We start from the raw sequence: 17940 nt of genomic DNA on the forward strand, positions 1-17940 counted from the left end.
CTGCGCCAGGAGCGCGCAGAGCTAGCGGGGATTGCAGAGGGATTGCTGCACCTCCAAATGCCCATGCTGGGCCCAGCTAGGAAGCTAACCTTTCATGTGGCAGCCCCAGGAATAACTTGGAGCCTTGCATAATCGTAGCTGCCTGGAACCCCAAGGGGAAAAATCACTGTCCCAGGATAACCCTCAGTGCCAGGCCTGCTGACCTCATGGGAAACCTATTTTCTGAGGCAACAAAGCCCCACAATAAACATATTTATTGGGAACTTATTTTGGGATGGGCGCTGCAGCCCAACCAAGCTCCTGAAGTTGTGCAAAAGGGACCACGAAGGGGCTGCGTGCTGGCAGGGGCAGCGTGCCGGGCACAGCCTCTGCCGTGCTCGTCTCCTCTCCAGCCACAGCACAGCAGGGCCTGGGCACTGCAGGGACGCGGTGCTGGGCATCGTCACTGCCCAGCACAGTGGCACCAGCGGAGCCCCAGGCGAGAGCTGTGCTCGCGGCAGCATGTCCTGCTCCATGCTGGGGGCTCCGCTGCCGGCAGAGCTGGCCCCGGGCCCCGCATCCCCGGCTTGTGCCAAGGAGGATGCTCAGGGGAAGCAGTCCCAGGCTGGCTGAGGCAGGTAAGGGGTTCCTTGCTGGGGGGCAGCACGGGGTCACAACAACCACGAGAGCCGAGTGCTCTCTGCAAGCCATGTCTGTATGGTTTGGTAGAGGAGACCATGTGGGTAGCGCTGAGCCGCAGCCTCGGGTGCGCCGAGCCCTGACAACTTCAGTACTTGGTTATGAAAGGAAGGTCTTTAATCCCCCAAAAGAACGACAGCTCCCAAAGGCTGAGCAGTCCCCGGTTAGCCCCCGGCTATCTCTCCGAGGTCTGAGAGGCTAAGAATACATTTTGGATAGCTACAAATAACCGGAACAATGAATTGACCCTTCATAACGGCCTCCACCACCATAGAAACGGGATCCAAACAAACAGGCACGAGCCAGCCCTTTTAGGAGAGCAATGGCATATGCTTTGTTAGTCTGTCCCCTGGTTCCCCTGTTAATTGCTTTGTTCCTGCTCAGATTAATTGATGAATTGCTGTGTGGACACGCAGCACCTGCCTTTGCAGCCACATGGTGTTGGTAACCCTTAGGTCTCCATTGATATCTGGGCACACACAACGTGGGGACAGTCTCCCCTCCCGTGCGTGCCCACCGGTGCCCAGCTGGAGGTGGGCAGCTCCTGCCTGGTAAATGTGGGAAGGCATTTGGGCAGCAGGTCCAACTGCAAGCACGGGTAAAGATTGAATAGTGAAATTAAACCCCTGCCTGATGTCAGAGCCAGGTTTCCACACAGGAGGTTTAGTTCCTTCCCGGAGGCCTTTGCCAGGTGCGGTGCCCTGGGAAGAGCTCATTTCCCATGTTGGGACCCATCCTGCACCATGGCATCAGCTTGGACCTGGCTCCATCCCTCCCTTCCCCGCCTGCCAGCCTGATGGGCTCCTGTCGGCTGGCGAAAGGTGGCTCGGTGTGCACGAGTGACCAGGTTCAGATTGATTGCCACAAATCCAGCTGCGTTAGTCATAAAAGTCACCGAAGGCCAGAAATGGCGCAATAACACCTAAAAATACTCACGCTGCGCCAAGCAGCCCCGGTTTCCATCATCCTCCAGAGGCATCTGTGTATTGTGCGTGCGGCGGGGAGCGCGGGAGAGCATGCTGGGGAGAAACCGGCCATAAATCCTGCCGGCCTCTGCTCTCGGCTTCTCCCTCCCACCGACTGCGGCCGTCCCGGTGCTGTCTGGCAGGCGCAAGCCCCGGCTGTCATCGGCAGATCAGACAGGGCTGAAATTTGACAGGCCTGTGGAAAAACACGGGGTGACATCACGCAGAGACACCAGCCCACTGATTAATCTCCGAGGTCAGTGGCTGCTTTATTTATAACCAGGTAAGGGTTTGAGGTGGGTTTTTACAGGGCCGGAGCAGCATGGGGTGTCTGTCCCACGCCCCTGGAGTGGCCGCCTTACCGTGCCGGCAGGGACACCTCCGCCTCCTCCGGACGCTGCTGGAGAGGCTGAAATGGGGCTCAGGAGCACCAAAGCCAAGCCTAAACCGGCGCGGGAGCACCGGAGCCCGGCTGGAGGGACCGGTACGGCTGTGGCACTGGTGCGCCGTGTCTGGGTTTCCAGGTGTTTTCTTTGCTCCTGGAGTTTGTCCTCGCCCTCCCCAGCAGGGACAGCTTGGCTCCCCCCAAAACACAGCACATCAAACTTGAAATGTTTTCTGAAACTCTGTCAACCTTGGGGGAAAGGGAAGGTGGTCCTGAGGGCACAAAAATGTTCCGTTCCTTTGTTTTCAAAACAATCTTCCATTTCCAATGACTTTTTGTTCTATGGTTGTTAACATTTTCATTCTACTTTATAATGCAAAACAAAATTACAGTTAAAATAATATATTTAGCGTTTATCAGTTGAAGCATTTCAAGCCATCCATTTCTCTAGGTTTTCTTTTACAGATAACCTGGAAAGCTTTGGGGTGGGTGATTCTGAATTGGAACAGAAACAGGTTTTAAAATGTTTTGCAAAGGCAGAACTTCATCTCTGTTGCCAAGTGGTAAGTGGCCAAGGGGAAAAAAAAACCTATCAGGTATATCTCTAGCATTGTTTCTAAATGGAGAATTTTTCCTGTGATTAATAAAAATGGGGAAATAGGGCCAAATCCTGCACATACTTTGACCGCAAAGCTTGTACAAACACGCTGGTTGGGCTTTGGTTGGAAAGACCAGGCTTAATTAGTTCCCTTGTATCTGGGGATGTGGGATGTCGCTGTCAGTGCAAGGAAGGATTTATGTTTCCTTTTCCTCGGGAATATGATTGGTGTCTAGGTATTAAGAATAATCATTTCACTAATGTAAGGCAAATTTCTTATCCTACGCAGCTGATAGCAAGGGGGATGCTGCCGAGCCGCTGATGCAGTTCGGACGAGTGCCCCACAGCGATGACGATTTACTGCTGTTGTCACCATCCTGCACTCGGCGCTCGCCAGCTCCCGGGGCTCTCGGACAAGGAGTTCACGGGTGGGGGTGAGAAACCCCCCGGCTCTGCTGACCCAGAGCTGCGCACCACTCACACAGCAAGCCTGGCTCACCCTGCGGGACCAGATCCCTGACTGCACCGTGGCTGGTTCACTCGGCACGGCCAGTGCCAGCTCAGCAGCCGTGAGTTGCCTTTTCCTTTACGTTGCGAGCCCGTTCTGCTGCCAGCGCGGCATGCAGCCCTGTGGGTTCGAGCCGCCCCGGAGCCTTGTGCCAGGTCCTGGGCTGAGCGGAGGAGCTGCTCGTGGGCTGGCGGCTGCATCGCACCGGCTTTCGTGAGCAAAGTTCCCGTGTTTTTTTGTTCTGCCCTTCGAAGCAGGTAACGCCGTGCCTCCCCCGGCCTGCTGTGAACAGCACAGACCTGATCTTTCCCAGCTGCGTGCTCCCTGTTGCAGCCCCTGTGTAGTCGCTGACCCCGGATGAATCTCCGCTGAACTGCTCGCAGTTTCGCAGCTCGGCGTGGCAGGGAATTTGGAAGGAGAAAGAGAAGGTGGAATAAGCGAGGAAGTGTGGAGAGCCCAAGCATAACTCCAAACTAGGGCAGGAAATGCACCGCACATAGCTCTAACCTTATCATCGAGGATGGATTTTAAGTGCTTCTTCAGTGACTCATAGTCCCTGAAAGGGTTTGAAGGACTGTCCGCCTGAGACGAAAGGCCAGAGAACTCCAGATCAGATAACAGGTTATTACAAAGCCCGCACGCTGCCTCGCACGAGGCATCTGCCGGGACAGTGGCCGCGGCTGCTCGGCCCATGGGGAGGAGAGGGACAAAATATGGTTTCTCAAGTGCGGTTCCGGACGGGCAGCGGGTGGCGGAGGCTCAGCCGGAGGAGGACAGGCAGCATCCCTGCCTGCTTCTGGCAGCCCGCGCCGGGAGGTGCCGGGCCTTCCTGGGAGCTGTACGTGGGCGCGGGACAGGACGGGGCCGAGCTGCCGTGCGTGCCTGTGCCTGCAGCAGGTCGGGGCTTCCTGTGCCCCAGCCCCAGAGCGCTCAGCAGGACACGGGCTGGGCTCAGTCCCGCCGCACCGATGGTGAGGAGCAGTCGCAAGCGTTGTCCACTCTGGACCGGGCGTTATGCGGAGCTGGCGGCAGCACCGCTGAGGCCATGGCTATTAATAACTCCTCTCCCAGAGCCCGCTGCAGCCCGTGCACGGGCTCTCTGCAGCACGAGGTGCATGTGCAGGAGCCGACGGGCAGGGCTGCAGTCGAACAGAGGGCCTGGAGGCTCAGCTTGCCTTTTGGATCGATCGGCAGCAGCTTTCAGGATTCACGTGTGTGGAGGGGAGGCTGGGAGCATCCCCTGACCCACGGGAGGAGGGAGGGAGGCAGCAGGGGGTGGTGGTGGCAGTTCCGCACGCCCCGGCGGAGCAGGGACGGGAGCTGTGCTCAGCACCCTGAACGCGGACAGGCTGCGCTGCAGAGGGGAGCGGGCTCCCGCGCTGCCTCGCCGCAGCTGCGCCGCACTGTGCAGCCCCTCACATGCGCACGCTGCTCTCGGGAGGGATCTGGTTGCTGGTGTCCTGGCACAGCGTGGTCCCCTGCTCGGAGTCCCCCTTTAGTCTTGGCACCGCTGACCCTCTGCGGAGCAGCGCTGGGGCGTCTGGCACACCCCACTGCAGGGCCAGGAGATGCTTTCTTGAGCCTCCTCCTTTTCCAAGCATCCAGCATGCCTGTTCCAGGCTGTCTCCTGTCCGAGACCCGTCTGGAATGGACACAACCTACCCAGAGAGCTGCTCCACAAAGGCAGGCAGGGAGCAAGAGAGCAGCCTGCATCAGGGCTGCTCTGAGCTGCGAAACCACAGCTCCCTGCAGGGCCTGGGATGGGACCTCTGGGGCCCTGACTACTTTCCAGCTGGGGTTGGCACCCTCCCTCCCCGAAATCCTCATGGGAAACAGCATTGCTCTTTATTCCCCTTCTGAACTGTTGAGGTGCCCTTTCAATGGACAGTGGAAATGGCTGCTAGGTGTAATGGGAATTGCTAACAGTCATTTCGGTGCTGAGAGCTGCTGTGCGTGTCTGCATAGGTGTGCATCCACATGTGTATATATATATTAAAATGCATATGTATTAAAACCTCTCCAGCATGAGAGCTGTGAGTCTTAATTAATGAATATCTCTTTGTTGCTGCGAGAGCAACATTCTTGGGGGCAGGGGGAACAGGGGCCTCTTTCTCCTCTTGTTTATACCCAGTCCTGGCCAGTCTCGCTCCACGGGTTTCACTGGGGACCGCTCTCGTTGGCGCGGTGTGACTGCCTTCACCCCTGGTGACGTGGGCTGGCCTCGAGCTCAAAGGAGCAGAGCTGGCATTCGTGGTTCTCGCCACCATCTGAAGCATGTTGTGAAGTTTGGTGGTTCCCTTGTACCCTGGCTCCTGGAGTCAGGTGAGGATGGGGCAAATAGAGACAGGCTGAAATACACGTTACTGATCTAAACTGGCTGTAAAAAGCCCTCTCTGTATTGTGCCTTACATGAAAGATGCTGGTATGGTTCAGAGGTTAACTTTTATCTTAAGCTCAGCTAGAAGCTGAAGAGTTTTAGCATTTTTTAAAATATCAGAAAAGTATAAAAAAAGAGGACAAATTCTGATCTCTGTTACGTTGGTATTAATGGAGAGAAATTTAATGGAAGTCTGTAGAAGCTTCTGATTTACTCTTGTGTGAGATTGGATAGAAATAGCCCAAAGAGTCTCATTGCTGCTGCCCGGATTCATCTGCACAGCAGAGAGCTATTAATGCTCTGTTTTCTTGCCTTTGGTCAATACATCTTGCAAGGCAGGAGGAAGCTGGATTATGTCTGCAAGTGTCCCAATGTCATGCTATTTCGGATAATGAACTGTGGCTAAATTGGATCGGCTTTTCAGTTGCCAGCCTCTCTGAAATCCAACGAGGAGTTAGGGCAGCAAGCTGTGCTTTCAGCCCCGGTGTGCCAAGAACAGAGCATTTGCTCTGATAACCTGTGTGCTGCTGTCGGGAACCAGTGTTAGGCAGCGAGAGCTATTGTGGAGATTGCAGGCTGGAGCAGGTGAAAATCATTGTCGACCTGGAAATTGTACAGCTCTCTTTTGCTTGGTGCTTCCCCATGCCTTAAAAATGTCTGGTCTGGTGCAAATCCGCTCTTCGAGGAAACAGAGATGTAATGAGAGCAGCATCTCACTGGGCTGCATTCGTGATTTGCTTTTGACCTATTATTCAGTTAATCCTGGTGGGTGAGGAGTGTGGCTCGGGAAGCATCCAGGCTCTCTGGAGGAACGCCGAGAAGACCCTTATGTTGGACACCTGAAGATTTGTGTTTCCATGGAAACGGAGGGTTTGATCCAGAGTTACTAGAGAGTATTGAAAGACACCCCCCCCCTGACAGCAGGGGTATCAAACCTGGAAGTGGAGAAGACTCGCCAGCTCCTCTCCTGCACATCTGCTGTCTGGCTGTGGTCCCTTCCCTGCCCAGTGCCCTGCGCTGTGCGTGCCCTGAGGAACGGCCCCTGCGCTCCCAGTGGGCTCCGACCCACTCCTGGCGATGCCGGGATGGGATCCCAGCTCCACAGGCACTGCTGGTGCCATCCCTTCTGTAACCCGCGGGCTGTGGCTCACCACGGTTTCAGCAAGAGTCTCGGTGCTGTGGCTAAGGTGACAGCAGCGTGTGCTGCTGGGGTGGCACAGGGTCGAGGATCAGCTCCAGACGCCCTGACAGCCCGAGCACGGCAGCCTCCTGGCCCTGCCTGGGGAGATGCCCCGGGGGCAGACAGACAGCCGGGGTCAGCATGGACCCCAGAGGAGCCCAAATCCCCTGTGGCTGGCAGAAAGCTGAGCCCGTTCCCCGTGCGTGCATGAAGAGTTCAGCCCAACTCTTTATTATGACATTTCAAACAAAACAGGAACATATCTCGCACCCGGCGACTCGCAGGGATGCTCTGTGAGCGGGGGGGCTGCAAGGGAGCAGAGGCAGCGCTGAGCTGCCCCAGCCGCACCGCAGGCAGGGTGTCTGTATTTTCATTGGCGTTCCCGAGAGCGTAATCCTGTTAAGGGCTGAGCGTCTGATTCAGCTGTCCTGCTATATGGCTAATCCTGCCAGCAGGAGCGTGCATTATCCCATTGCCGGGGGAGGTTCTCCAGCCCCTCCAGGCACTGGGGTCACTGTGGGTGTCTCCGGCCCCTTTACCGTCCCCGCGGGCAGCCCGGGAGCCCCCGCCGCCAGCCCTGCTCCCCTCCCTTTGGGAAGCGAGCCCCCGGAAAGCCTGGGAATTGTGTACCGCCCCGGGAACTGTGCAAGGCTCCTTTGAACTTTCCTGAGCAGCTTACGGCCCCGGGCATTACGGCAGGCACGAAGCCCGGCAGCCAGCGGGCGCTCCATTGCGGCTGGCTGGAGCGTGGGGAAATCCCAGCTCTGACCCCATTGTCCGCTTTCGGGGCTGCACCGTTTGATAGTTTCACAGCCAGGGAGTTAATTTTACTTATTACCTACAAATTTGCCAGGCTCTAAATGCTATTTTTGCTCACGTCCCCCCTTCACTTCCGTGATTTCCCCTTAGCTCGGGGAGTTTCACCCTTCTGCCATTGCTGGCTTCTTACAGGACGCAGTCTGGTGGGGTTTATTTCACTGGTGGCTGCCTCGGTTTCTTGGAGGATTGTAAATGCTGTTTAAAAAGGTGGTTTCTACAAAAGAGGCCATTTTAGTTGCAAACCTCTTTGGAAAAAATGTGGTTTTGCCCATCTCTCCCCTGAAAAAAGAAAAACTCCAGTGCTGATGAGTAAGGAATATGTCAATAGAGGCAGTAATAAAATGTGCGGGTGCCTCTAGCAGCTGCGAAGTCCCACATCCCAGGGGAGGCAAGGAGATCCGTGGGAAGCCCACGGTGCCAGGGGCACAGAAGATTTCAGTGCGCAGCAGCCCTTGTTTTGGGTTCATTTTGGCCATTTGATTATTTAAATTTTGGCCACAACCTGTCCCCTGAGCAGATGCGAGTGTTCAGCCCCAGGAATACCCATTTCATCACTCTCTGCTATAACCTGAGACAGTGAATCTGGGGTTAAAAGCCTGAAGGAAAGCTGATAAATGTGTATAATATAAACTATTGAAGGGTAAAAAATTTGAAAACACTGGAGAAAGTAAATACAATAAATTTGGGGTGACATTTCTCTCCCTAACTCAGGTTTTCCAGCAGCAGCTGCCCAGCCCTCTAGCAGCTCAGAACTTCATATCACCTCCAAAATGTAATGAGGAGAGACTCTTGCGAAACATTTTTTTCTTGAACTAGCTGAGCATGAGTAACCTTGGCTCTTTTTTCATCTGGGGTCTCCTGTAGGGTCTGGCAGTGCCGTTGATGAGGGACAGATGCGCTGAGCTCTGCGGGTTCCTCCCCGGGAGCTCCTGTTATCGCCCGGATCTGCCCCTCCGCCGTGGGCTGGGTGCGTGCCCCTGGGACCCCCGCCTGCCGGCTCACCGCCGCCTGTTTATTTCTTCTTGTCTCTTCCAGTTTGGCTCTGCGGGAACCTCTCACTCCACATCCCCCGTGCCCCGGTCCCAGCTCTCGGCCAGGCGGGTTGGATTTCCACGCGGAGAGGTGGGAATGGAGGGAACGGCTCCGTCTCGGCTCTGCCGGCTTCCCCGGCCAGGCTGGAGGTGGCTGTGCTGCTGCACGAGGCAGCCTCAAGTGCGTGGTTGTGGTCTGTTTGCTAATTTTATTTTTTTCTTTTGCTCGAAGACAAGATGTGAGGGCACCCGCAGTCTGCATACAGCTGGGCTTGAGCTTAAACTGGAAGAGTCCATGAAAAATGAGAGCGCAACATATGAGAGAAGGTGATAAAACATATGTATAGTGTTACTAATATTGCTGCCCATCCTGAGCTGATGTCCTTGGGAAGATGCTAGTGGGAATGTGGTATCCTGAGACACCCAAGCAAAACCCTTCCCAATTTTGGGGCACAACCCACAGGAGAGCAAAGCATTTTTGCTTTCATCAATTATTAATCCGGGACAAGATCTATTACTGGTTCAGAAAGCACACTAACAGTTTTGCTGGAAGTCACGTACATGGAGATCTTAATGCCGAGGTGGTGACATCTGGATCGGCCCTGCTGCACCAGGAGCCACTGCTCTTTCCTGAAGGTCTCGGGGTGGGTTGCGGCAGGAGGACCCTTTCCCGTGCCAAGGAGTGAGTGTCCCCGCACCCTGGAACCAGAAGGGAGTGCTGGGGGGAGAAATACAGACGTCAGACCTGCCCCGGCTTTCTTCCGTGAAAACCTGTGCTCTTCATTACGAGCGGGGTGTTGTGAGGGCAGGCTGTGGGCTCTGCAGCAGACACCTCCTCAGCACTCTGCCAAAATCTTGGTCTCTCTCTGCGTAATGAGGCGGTGCCTGCTGTGCTCCTGCAGGCTGGCGAGGTGGGATGGGACTCCGGTCCCTGCGGGCTCTCCTCCTTTTCTGCCGGGGGCTCCCTGCAGATGCCCCCCTCTGAGGATCGTGCTCCCGTCTCCCGCAGGTTCCCCAGCCCAGGGCTGGCTCTGCGGGGCAGGCACCCCTTCCGTTAACCCTGGCTCCTCTGCTCCCTCCTCTCCTCTGCTCCCTCCTCGCACCGCTGCTCTCTCCCTCTGGCCGATGAGGTTTCAGCTGCCTGGGGGTCGGGAAGATGCTAATCAGTGCCAGCGGGCGCTGCTTTGATCTGCGGGCAGAGAGCAGGGGTACGTGAAGCTGCGGCTGTGCGAAACAGATGGTGGGGGCTTTCCGCGTTCCTGCCTGCCTTCTTTTTGATGTCTAATTCCCCCCTCGGCTGGCTGAATCCTGCGGGCCGGTGACTCCTGAATCCCGGGGTGGGCAGCAGGGCTGCGGGCAGGCGATGGGCTGGTGGCGGGCACTGGGCTCGGGGTCTTCTCTGATGGTGAGGCCACTCGCAGGGCACAGGACGGCTTGTGAAGATGCTGAGATGCCTAAAGGGCCTCTGCCAAGTCCTCGTATGCGTTCAGCACGGTCCTGTTTATCCAACAGCGCCAGGGCACTTAAGCCCTTTATGAGGGCGAGAGCTATGCCATGTCTACCGGCTGGCGCGTGACGCTGCCTGCCAGGGTGGCACCCGGCTGGGTGCCCATCGCACCTGAGCTGAGCTCCCCAGGGTCACGGGGTGAGCATGCATCACCCCAGTGACCCGCGAGAGTGCGGGCCCCAGCGGGATCCAGCCCTTGGCTCCCCACCAACGTACCTCCTAATAATTTTGCTTTAATGCTTTGCAAATCAGCCAGCAACCAATTTATCCCTGAAGTATTTTGGAGATGTCACTCCGAGAATGTTAATGGCGCGTGATTCACGGGGTCCTGCGTGCTGAAAAATGCATGGCTGTGCGGCGGGCTGATGCAGGAGGGCTGCTGGGACAGCACACGGGGGGTCGGTGATTTATTGACGGTGGGTCATCTCGGCTTTTAGACCCCGCTTCCCTCTAGTGCCGCATGGCAAACTGGGGGAGAGACTGGGCTGTTTCGCTGGTGAGGATATCGTGCTTAAAACATGTTATTTTTGGATCAAGTTTCTGAGCCCCCTCTCCCCCCCGCAGCATTAAACACAGTTGTTTATTGGAGCTGACAGTAGAAACACAAGCAGTTGTCGGTCGCTTCTGCAAGAGTAGTGTCTACCAGCGGTGGAATGAACATGACGGAGCCGATGACTAATACAGCTTTGAATTTTATATGCTTCCAGCTAACGGGTCCCATATGTTCCACCGCTGCAGCCCGAGAGCGACTCGTTCGGTGCGGTGCCGGGCCCCAGGGCAGGAAGCCTCGCTGGCTGCGGGACCTGGCTCCGAGGAGCTGGCTGCAGAGCCAGGGCAGGGCGGCAGGGCCCAGGACCGTGCCCATGCCTGGCTCTGCCCCTCCCAGGGCTCCCGGTCCGGCTCACACCCGAGCACACGTCCTCCCCGCTGCGGCAGCCGGAGCCATGCTGCGGCTGTGTTTGAGGGGTCTAAACCGCGGGGGGGGGTAGCAGGAGCATGTGTGCTTGTGACTCCGGGGCTGGTGCCTCTGGCAACCTTTGCGGGCAGCATTGAGCCGGATTCGATAGATTTATGACGAGATGAAAGAGTCTCCAATCTACCCTGGCTAACCTGGACCTCTCGCTCTGCAAGAGAGCGTCATGACCACATTGATACCCTTGGCTTGGAGCTCTCTCTTGTAGCCTGTAGGGAGGACTAAGCAGGAGGGGAAGTGGTGTTTCCTCAGCAAGCTGCTGTGTCATTAAAATAACCCATCGGCTCTCACAAATCATGCTTGGTAAAAACGTGTGCAGCTTTATTGCAGGGAGCAGTTAAAACCCGAGTCGAGCACATGTAGACCACGTCCTCCCTGGGCACCCGGACTCCTGGTTGCAGGTTCCCACGCTTGCCCGCGGGTGCTGCCAGCCTGTGCGCCCGGCTCTCATTGCCCGGGCCGGCTGCCGGAGCAGCGCAGCGGTTCTTTGGAGGAGCAGAGGCACTCTGAGGCGATCGCATAGCTTGAACAGGTCGCTTTCCGGGACCCACAACATGAAGAGATCATCCTGGAGTAATTTCCGACAGCCTGTGCTTACTGCTACCCGTGCTATGCCAGGGCTGAACTAGGGGAAGGCTTTTGTCTCGCTTTTGTTTGCACAGCACTGGCTGGACCGCTGCCGCCTTCCCGTTTGCGTGTTGCTGCTAAGGGTGTGTTTTGGCTTGTTGCAGTTATTCAGACAAAAATCAGAATCCATCTTGTTCCCATCCAAATGAAGAAGGAAGTGATGGGAAGGCCATTGCCTCTTGCAAACAGCCGTCTGCGGTCGGCGAAGCGTTTCCCACACTCCCCTTTGTGGTCTCACCTCCTGGCACATCCGCTCCCTGCCCTGCCCTTGGCCAGACTTGGCAGCCGGTTGCCCCTCAGGGCAGTACCTGGGGACGCCGGGCATGCAGGCGCGGCTGCAGGCTGATGCTGTTTAAACAAGCGTGTGGCGTGTTCCTGAGTAGCTGACACTGGGAATAATTCCCCAGTTTGGGAGGAGTTTGGCATCCCAACCACTGGGAAATAAAATGCAGCCGTGATGGTAGCTGGCATCTGGCCCCCCATTGATTGACACGCCAGAGCCTCGCGGGCCCTGCCCAGGCCGGTCGTCTGCTCCCTGGGGAATTTTGACCTTGTGTGTTTTTAAACTCCGAGTGCAACCTGAGTCCAGAGCTGGCAGAACCAGCGGGCGGTGAAGGTGAGGGTGCTTGGCACTCGCTGCTGCATGTGCCCTGCCTCCACAGAGGCCAGCAGCAGGAGCACGAGACCTTTCCTTTAGCGATGCCCTTGATACCTGTCATTTTTCAAACGCCGTGGGGCCGGAAGCACGGGCCAGCGTGTGCCCCGGGACACGCGATGCTGCCCAGGCTCCTCTCTTCTGGCTGTTGGAGGGGAGTTTGCACGCGACGGCCAAGTGCTGCCCTGGCCGTGCTGCACCCCCGGTGCTGCTTTGCTCCGGCGTGGGGCTGCAGCACCAATCCCTGTTTAAACTCCTCGCTGCTTCTGGGCAGAGGTGGCCCCGGCAGCGGCATTTCCAGGGGGTGAGCTGCCAACCTGGCCCTGCGCTGAAATTCCTCTTACAGTGTCTCCAGCTAGTTCCCATCTGTTACTTCACTCACTTGATTTATCTGCCAAAGAAATTCCTGGTGTAAACACAACATTATCAGAATTTTACTCCAGACTTGGCCCCTGGATTCCCTGCCAGCTTTTGCTGGTGTTGCACTTTTCCTACAGCAACTCTTCAGTGGAAACAAACCGTCTGTGGAAAGTCATTGAGGCCACGCACTGAGCTGGGGAGGCAGGGGTGCTTCGGGTCAGCCCCTGGGAAAGGCCGCGGTGCGATCCTATGGGGATCAGCTGTTTGCATCGCAGCCGGGAGGCAGCCTGGAGGCAGCGCGGCCGCTGCGAGTGCTGGGGCCACGGGGACGTTTGGTGTTCTGGAGCGCGCCAGGAAAAGGACCTGTTGTAAACGTGACCGTATTCCCCTTCCCTGTCTGCACAGATCTGCTGCCGGCAGCACTCGTGGTTCAAACTGCCGCCACCGTCACAGGCAGGAGGGCTGAGCTGGCGGCGGAGGACACGCGCTGCCGCGGGCACGGGAGCTGCTCGAGAAGACGGCTTCTGCAGGAGGGTGAGTTTGTACCCACGCGTGTGCCCGGGCACATCGCTGCTGTGCCAGGGAGGCACTGCCAGCCCCTCTCACTGCCCCGGACTCATTGCATCCTGCTGCCCCTGGCCACGGCCAGAGATTTCCGTGTGTCCAGACAGGACTCTGCACACGTTAGCGGGCAGATCTGAAACTGCCTGTGGGTCACGATCACATTCCCATTAACAGCTGGTCCAGGAGACGCTCACCAGTGAGGAGCTGCATTTAATCACGCTCTCAGTTAGCACGAGGGCAGAGGCTCATCCTTCTAAGGCTGAAGGTCACTGGGCTGATCTCACTATCGATGGCCGTAGGACAGCCCAGGCCATGCTGGATCGAACGGGATCGAAACGCCCAGCTCCTGGTTCAGTGCTGGGAAGCGATACCTCTTCTCCCAGAACAGCGTTGGAAAATTCCCTCCTCCTGAGAGGGATGAAACAAGAGGTCGGGAGGTCCCAGGCCCTCTCTTTCCCCCAGCCCTTCTGCAGCACTTGTCCTCCTTGCCACCTCACCTTTCCTGAGCCAAGCACCGGGATGCCGTGGCGGTCGTGGCAGCAGCGGTGAGGACGGTGCTGCCCAGCACCAGTGTCCCCAATGCACGCGCAGCAGTCGGAGCTGGTCTGCAGCTCGGCGTCAGCCCGCGTAAGGGGAGAGCTGTGCGTGTGCCCGGCGCTGGCAGCGCGGCACTGGAGCCCGTCCGAATTTGAGGCTTGGTTTTCCCTCACCCCTGCTCCTTTCCTTTGTAACTAATGACAAATCAAGCCCATTCATTAAGAGGAGGAATCTGATCCTGCAATTGAGGAAAGATCGCTTCTGAGCTATTCTTAGCTCCCCGAGGAGTTGCGTAAGCGGCAGATTTTGTTTTCACAACCCACCTGGCAGCTGAGAGCGCTCTTGTCAGAGGCTCTGCTCCTGCCCTGCGCTTCGGGTCCAGGCACACGGCGGGGAGTTTGCAGGGAGCTGTCTCCTGGCATCCCTGGAATCGTTTCTGTTATCGGACGGGAAGAACCGAGCCGTGCAGAAAGGAAGGGTTTGCCTTGTGCCACTGATAACGCTGTTATTAATTACTGTGGTAGCACCGAGACAGCCCGTCATGGAGAAGAGGCTGGGTAATGCTCACAGAGACAGACCCTTTCCTCGCAGTTCTGCAGTTAAAGGCAGGCAGCAGCCAGGGATGGGAGTCGGGGTTACAAGAGCTGTTTGGCGGAAGGGGGAGCCCCGGAATTTGCGCCCAGGGTCACGCCTGGCAGTCGGTGGCACTGGCGAAAAGGAAAACCTTAACTCGGATCTCGTCTGTCTCGGGCCGCCGGAGCATCCCCGCACCCGTCCCGCAGGGCTCCCCGCCACGCCTCACACTGGCAACCCCGCGGGACTGCCGCGGGAATCTGCGGGAATCTGCCCGGGGAATCTGCCCGGGGAATCTGCCGGGGGAATCTGCCGGGGGAATCTGCCCCGGGAATCTGCCGGGGGAATCTGCCGGGGGAATCTGCCCCGGGAATCTGCCCCGGGAATCTACCCGGGGAATCTGCCCGGGGAATCTGCCCCGGGAATCTGCCCCGGGAATCTGCCCGGGGAATCTGCCCGGGGAATCTGCCCCGGGAATCTGCCCCGGGAATCTACCCGGGGAATCTGCCCGGGGAATCTGCCCCGGGAATCTGCCCCGGGAATCTGCCCGGGGAATCTGCCCGGGGAATCTGCCGGGGGAATCTGCCCCGGGAATCTGCCCCGGGAATCTGCCCGGGGAATCTGCCCCGGGAATCTGCCCCGGGAATCTACCCGGGGAATCTGCCCGGGGAATCTGCCCCGGGAATCTGCCCCGGGAATCTGCCCGGGGAATCTGCCCCGGGAATCTGCCCCGGGAATCTGCCCCGGGAATCTGCCGCGGCGCTTCGCGCTCCGTCGTGCCCGAGCGCCTGCCCCAGGGCAGGGTCCCCGCCCGCCCCGCAGCTGCTGAGGAAAGGGGGTGCGGGAAAAGCCCTGCGCTTCGCGGTCCCTCGTGGCCGCGGTCCCCGCAGGGGAGGGAGGCTGCTGGGGCTGGGGGGGACCCGCCGGACGCCCGGGCAGGCGGAGGGCCCAGCCCCCGGCGGTGCCGGAGCTCGGGCGGTCCCGGCCGGCGGCTCCCGGGGACGCAGCGCGGGGCCGCGGCCGAGCCCGGGGGCCCGGGACGGCCCCGCAGCGCGCTCTGCTGGCTGCAGCCCCGCCGCCCGGGGGCCGCCGCGGGGCAGCGCTGGGGGCTGCGGGGACCCCGGTCCTGCGGGGGAGTGCGGGGGGGGTCACAGCCCTGCGAGAGCGTGGGGGCGGACCGCAGTCCTGCGGGGCTGCGGGGACCCCAGTCCTGCGACAGTGGGGGGACCCCAGTCCTGCGGGGGATGTGGGGGACCCCAGTCCTGCGAGTGTGGGGGGACCCCAGTCCTGCGGGGATGGGGGGACCCCAGTCCTGCGAGAGTGTGGGGGACCCCAGTCCTGCGGGCGGGGGTCCGGGGGCGGAGTGTCCCAGCCCTGCGGGGGATGTAGGGGGCCCCAGTCCTGCGGGGCTGTGGGGAGCCCAGCCCTGCAGGGGAGTGCGGGGTGGAGGTCACAGCCCTGCGGGGTGTGGGGGACCCCAGTCCTGCGAGAGTGTGGGGGTCTCCAGTCCTGCAGAGGTGGTGGGGCGGGGGGTCACAGCCCTGTGGGGATGTGGGGGGACCCCAGCCCTGCGGGGGGAGTGCGGGGGGTCACAGCCCTGTGGAGGGGTGGGGGGACCCCAGCCCTGTTGGGGGGGTGTGTGGGGGTGTCACAGCCCTGCAGGGGAAGTGGGGGGGGTCACAGCGAGCATCAGGAGGTGCGGGGGACCTCCCTGCACTTGTGCCCCACGTTGCCTTTCCGAGCTCTGGCTCGTTAGCATGACTTGGTGAGGGACATTATGAGCTGGGGGGGAGCCCCCAACATGCTGCTTTACTGTCAAAATAATTGTGTTCCAAATGGTCTTTTGGGGCAATTTGTCCTTTTGAGAAGACTAGAGATGCTGGCAAGAGCCAGTGACATACCGGCCGATAAAGCCACTTCCCAGCAAGGTGGCAGAACGAGCGGGACCTGGGATTATCCCGCAGCCATGGGTGGGTTGAGGTTTGACCTGTGTTGTCAGCTCTAGCAGGAGTTTTCCTCTGTTTATCATTAGGTCTGCCCAGAGTTAATGACGCTCAGAGATGTGCGCGGTTGTGTGTGAAGAAGGAGCTGCTGGTAGAACCAAAATACCTGCTAATGCAAGTAACCACAGGGTCCCAGTGTTTTATTTCCATATGCATCTCCTGACCCCTTCAAAGGTAGGAACAAAATATTGCAGCTTGTGCCGCCGCAGGCTCTGTGTTGAGTGTGCTGGCTTTGTTCACTGGCTGGGATGAGGATGCTCCAGGGACGGATCAAGTCTCTTATGCAAGGTATTTTTCAAAACAGGCTTCTTTTTTTTTTTTTTTTTTTTGCTAGAGCAGCTGTGGGACATTTCAATGTATAAAATAATTTTTTCCAGCTATTTTGGCAAAGAGAAGTTTTTAATATATATTCCCTTCAAAACTTTAAAGAGCTTTTATCTTTTTTTTTTCTTTCTGTGGAAGCAAAATTCACTTCCCACTCTCGTTCTCGGTCCTCTGAGCAGCGTTCCAGCTGGGATGGCTCTCCCACACCCAACTCCATCCCGCTGTCAGTCCACTGTCCTCTGCTTGATCTTCTCGGGGCCTTTAAGAGCCATAATCTGTGTTTATTCAGTGGTGCACCGTTAACCGTTCCTCACTGGTAGTCTAATGTCTATAGGAGATAAAAACCTGCCCACGCACAGCGAGGGCACGTGTGGGTGCACACGTGTCCGGCCAGGTCCCTGTCTTCTCCAGGATTTAGTTTGAGTCTTTCTCTCCTCGCTCCTGTCCCTCTGAGAGGAGGGGGTGGTTCACAGGTGAGCACCCAGGAGTGGGTGCTGTGGCCAGGACACGCATCCTCCTCCAGCCTCACCCCTGCTCCTGTGACAGACGGTCACCGGCGAGGAGGGTCGGGGAGGAGGTGGCTCCGGAGGGCCTGCTCTCGCACGCCGATGGTGGGAAGATGTAGGCACGGGGCCGGATCCCACCGCCACTCCCAGCGGGAGACGGCCAGCGGCGACACAACAGTCCGCAGCCATCACTTGCGAGCGCGAGCTCTGTGTTTGTTTTTGTAATCTCCCTTTTTTTTAATTGTGATTTTAGCGGTGGTGAAAGGTGCTGGATTGACAAGCCGTGGAGACGGAAGGGCCTCTGGACTCCGCTGAAGTTTACATTTACAAAGGACACAGAGAATAAATAGAAGACAGTGTTTAGAGTCCTCTGTAGACACTTCAGACTTGCTTATAATTCTGCAGCAATTCCATCACCTCCGAAGTGATTGATGCTCTCTATAAAGTCTTGCCTTAAAACATTTTCCTATGTGTCAGGGGAAGAAGTTTATTACACTTTACCAAAAGGGCAGGATTTGTATTGCGCTGGAGGCTGAGTCCTTCCCAGCCCCATCCTCAGGAGAAAAAACAATCGGAGTGCTGGAAAAAAAGAGACCGACCCAAAGCACGCATGTGGTTTGTGGTTAGCCAGGTCTAATGCTGGGTGTTGAGATCGAGTTCTCCGTGGGTGCTACAAACAGGGTGGGTTTAACAGGTTTTCATGAAATTCTTTTTTTCTAAAGGCTTATATGTTCATTCAGTAGAAACACAAAATGTATCTGCTTTCAGCA

General features: G+C 57.7%; 1 long non-coding RNA gene across 4 annotated transcripts; it reads left to right on the plus strand.

Annotated features, from left to right (window-relative positions):
* Nucleotides 1-1641: 1641 nt before the first annotated feature.
* On the plus strand, nt 1642-17633 carry LOC140643334 (uncharacterized). 4 transcript variants are annotated; one of them, XR_012039562.1, is made up of 7 exons: nt 1642-1926; nt 2916-3195; nt 8546-8632; nt 8774-8868; nt 13069-13197; nt 16370-16514; nt 17424-17633. It is a non-coding gene; the product is annotated as an uncharacterized lncRNA (long non-coding RNA). The 4 variants fall into 4 exon arrangements; XR_012039561.1 differs by lacking the exons at nt 8546-8632; nt 8774-8868 and adding an exon at nt 3392-3755; XR_012039559.1 differs by lacking the exons at nt 8546-8632; nt 8774-8868 and having other exon boundaries at nt 2916-3755.
* Nucleotides 17634-17940: the final 307 nt, after the last annotated feature.

Source organism: Ciconia boyciana, chromosome 23 (genome assembly GCF_034638445.1).
Source record: "Ciconia boyciana chromosome 23, ASM3463844v1, whole genome shotgun sequence".
NCBI classification, from domain to species: Eukaryota; Metazoa; Chordata; class Aves; order Ciconiiformes; family Ciconiidae; genus Ciconia; species Ciconia boyciana.